The following is a 4,327-nucleotide window of genomic DNA, read 5'->3' as shown; positions in this document are numbered from 1 at the left end:
AGTTACACTTTAACCCAGTTATTGGCAACAATTGATAATGTAAACTCAACGGCTTTGATTAAACACGTGGCAGCACAACCGGAAATACGTATACGCTATTGTGCGACTAGTCGCATACACAATAATGCGACTATTACACAACCATATGACTTACCCTTAGCTGCGTACGCAAAAGTGCGTCTCTACTGCGCGCAAAAATGCGACTCAGCCGCACACACAATACTGCGGCACCCTTTTTTTAGCGTGAAATTTTATCAACAAATGAAAACAAACTTTTTCCTTTCTTGTCCCTGGATTCTAGTCAGTTTACCCTGACTCACACGATAATGGGTAGCGATTTCCGAGCATCGAGTGGTTGCAGGTAAACTGCGTGTGGCCACTATCCACCCTTTGGTGAGATATCGATAGCTGTACATTTATCGTGTGAATAGGTAAGTGAGCTCACTCTACGAGCACCCAACTAAGGATACTGAATTTAAACCTCTATACACTCCTGCCTATACCTTCTAAAAACCTGTCTATACCTTCTGTTTTTGATGCTATTTGCATACGCAGTCATACAGTAAAATAAAGACTTCAGACCTTGAACATGTGTTTCCAAAGCACAAAGTATTATTCAAGCAAAGTACAGATAGTTACATGCTGTGATCTAAGTACAATTTAGCGCACAGAAATTATACGGACCCAAGATACAGATACACATACGCACGCACTCTGGGACCAGATTCCAGCATCAACAAGAAACCTCCATCAACAGCATCAGCATGAAGACTGAAGACAGGTGTCAGAACACATTTATACCCTTACATAAATAGACTATACAATAGAGAGGTTCGTTGCAATCCCATTGGTTCCCCATCACGGTGCTTGTGTTACAGGATATTTAATGGGCTGATTCAAATGGACACAGACCAGCCTCCGACAGCTTTTTGTCTCTGTTTTCCAGCCTCATGCAAACCTAAGCTGTTAATTTTACAAAGTACTTTTTGGTGCTTTAACTTTCTATGGTCCATAAGTTGAGAATGCATGTTGCGATCTTCACACCGATGATACCGGAAAGCTGTTGAGAAAGTGCAGATCAGTATAACACCAAACACGGCTCACTTATCATGTATTAAACCTTAGATACCAAATAGCCTTTATGTCAAAGCATTAGTAATAAATGAATAAAACTTTACTCTTACACTTTAAAGCTATGGAACCTTTTATGTGAGTGTGCATTGTGTAAGTATTAGGAGTTTGGGAAAAGACACTGGTTAACTTGGGGCAGATGTGTATGCACACAGCTAATAAATAGCGTTCGCATGCGGGGTATTATGCATTCGCAAATGTGCAACATGTTAACAGCGCAACTGTGTGTATTAATGTATGTATGGGGTATGGTAAAGACAGTGATTTGGTGATCGCTGAACCACTTCATGGAACTGTTGGTGGTGTGGCATGGCGCTCCATCCTGCTGCAAGATACACATCCGTGGGTCACCTTCGAACAATTCTTGATTGTGGGCAACAGTTTAGCCTTCAGCACTGCTTCTTGATACTATTTGGCATTGATATTGCCATCAACGACAGCCAAATGTCCCACACCATGACTGGCCATGCTGCCGCACACCATCACACTCACTGGGTTCTTCATAATTGCCGTGGTGCAGTCGGGCAAAAGATCTTCCTCAGGCCAACATCGAACAAATTTCCCTCCATCACTCCCAAAGATGCAGATTTTGGTCTTCTCGCTCAAAATAATCTTGTCCCAGTCTTCTTCTGTTCACTCCTTGTATGCCAGAACCCAATCTATACATTTCTGCCACTGTTTCTGGTTTAGATATGGCTTCTTTCTTGGGGTCCAAGCTCGCAAACCACTGTCACAATGTTTTTTTTGTATGGTTTGGTCACAAACTTGGACACCAGATGTTTTCATTATGTTGTTGATGGCTTTTGCAGACCTTAGACGGTCCTGCAGTGCCAGGCAACATATTCTGCGCTCATCTTGATTTGTAAGCATGGGCTGTCTCCCAGTTCTTGCGGCTAATTTTTGTCGATCCACTGCTCACAACCCTTATGCAGAGTTTCCTTACACCTGACTTCGCTGCCCCACCACCCAGCCTCTTCACAATTTCTTCATAGGTTAACCTTTCGTCACAAAGCATCAAGGCTTTGCCTCTCTTCACAAGTGGCCAGTCAACACGTTTCGAGGTATTCAGAGCAAGTTTAGTCGTTATTCACACTTTGACCAGAGCTGCACCTAGCTTTGAGGATTATTTGTACAGGCTGCCACAGTCTGGATGAATTGAGTGTTGAACAAAGCACATGAGCTTGCATGGATATTGTGTGGGACCTGCTCCTGGATCCTGTCAGCATGCTGCCTGCTGTGACTGGTGACAGCCTGCATCTTCACCACAGTGGCTGGTAAGTGTATTTCAACACCTTTTCTCTCTCTTTTCTTTCTCCCACTCTATCTCTCCATCTCCTTCTTTCTGTTTCCTCTCTCTCTCTGACAAATCATGTTAAAATATTAAGTAGAAACATCATAGATTAAAATAAAAACATTAAAGTATTGATATGGTATAGCAGAATATGAATTTTCTGCATAAATACCAAATAAAACATTTTTTATTGAAAGTGTCCTGAATTAATACCACTAATATATATATATATATATATATATATATATATATATATATATATATATATATATATATATATATATATATATATATATATATATATATATATATATATATATATATATATATACACACACACATACACACACACATACATACCTGGGCATGTTGTACTGTCAACCAGTGGAATGCAGGGCACCTATGTGGGAATTGTGTGTTTAATATATATATATATATATATATATATATATATATATATATATATATATATATTTACACACAATGCCCACATAGGTGTCCTGCATCACACTGGTCAATAGTACAACATGCCCAGGTATGTACATTGTGTGCCTGTATCTCTATCTATCTATATCTATATCTATATATATATATAGATATAGTCCAATATACTGCACTCACACCTTAAAAAGTTATATGTTCAGGGTGCTCTCCAAACCCTTGGGTTCCAAAATATAAGAAATATCTGTGAATTTCTCAGATGAAGGCACTCACTTAAAAATTATTGATTTTATTGCGACATTTTTCTTCAAAAAACTTTGACGTTAAAGTCAGACACCATATTTGGTTGTGTCGACGTTTCGGTCCAATTTATGACCTTTCAAGACTGGTGTCTTTCAAATCACAAGTTTATAGATCTACAAATGAATAAACAAAAAAACATAATAAGTGAAATGGTGACAATGTCTATCTGGCCCCATCCTACAAGATAATGAGCAAATAATCATTACATACGTCAAAATCATATGTATGTTCAACATATTGTATCAGAAATGCTGCCTGGCACAATGAGGATATGGACGTGTTAACATCACCTATAAAGAACAAATGAAGATATATGCAAATATAAATGTACATGTATATACCCATATATGTGAACACATGCATACATGGTCATGCAAGCACCTGATGTGAATCTGAAAATACATGAACCTATATATCTACCAAACAGGTGTTCATATATTCAAACACATATATGTGTGCCAAACAAATAAACACCATCTTATATGACAAAGCACCCAGAGTGCATAACTATCTAAAGCAATTCCAAACAATATCAGACAGTATATAAATAGAAAACACATAAGTATACACTTATACCAATATCATCAAACTAGTATATATCATAGAGCAACATCTTATATAAACTGAGGGTACAATGTCAGTCCTAATGATAATATAAACATTTTACAATATACTGTGGCTCATATGCTTGAACCCAGGCTGCTTAAAAACAAAGCATGTAAACTAAAGTGTATATACTAGCAATATATCATTTAAACAGACTCAATATTGAGCACAACAATACTGGTATTAGTAACTGAATGGAATGCAGGACACACATTACCTTATCCTTCATAGTGGCAGCATCAACAGCAACCTGCACAGCGCACACATGGAGCTCAGAGCTCCAGAAGCAGCAGAGGTCAGAGTCACTGACCATGCTTATTTAAACAAGCCCAGCCACACATCCCCATGTGATATCAATTAACTCAATGATGGGCACCTGAATATGATGCAATGAACCATAAATCAACTGAAAGCAGACACTCCAACATCCGGCGGCCATATTTGAAGCCAAAAACTGGAAAGTAAGGGCAAAAATGCCCATACATCAGCAAATCAAAAAACAAACACCAAAATGCGATGCAATCATATCAATAAACTACTCTATAGTGTAATAAA

The 4,327-nt window shown here is 38.3% G+C and overlaps 1 long non-coding RNA gene across 1 annotated transcript; it reads right to left on the bottom strand.

The window, feature by feature from the left end:
- Positions 1 to 2,444: 2,444 nt before the first annotated feature.
- Positions 2,445 to 4,054, bottom strand: LOC148539238 (uncharacterized). The gene is made up of 4 exons (XR_015870203.1): positions 3,990 to 4,054; positions 3,377 to 3,456; positions 3,137 to 3,279; positions 2,445 to 2,490 (listed from the first exon to the last, which is right to left on the bottom strand). It is a non-coding gene; the product is annotated as an uncharacterized LOC148539238 (long non-coding RNA).
- Between the last annotated feature and the right edge of the window lie 273 nt (positions 4,055 to 4,327).

Source organism: Taudactylus pleione, unplaced genomic scaffold (genome assembly GCF_031769625.1).
Source record: "Taudactylus pleione unplaced genomic scaffold, aTauple2 ptg000026l, whole genome shotgun sequence".
Classification (NCBI taxonomy): Eukaryota; Metazoa; Chordata; class Amphibia; order Anura; family Myobatrachidae; genus Taudactylus; species Taudactylus pleione.
The sequence above is the reverse complement of the archived record's forward strand: the minus strand, read 5'-3'. Positions and strand labels throughout refer to the sequence as shown.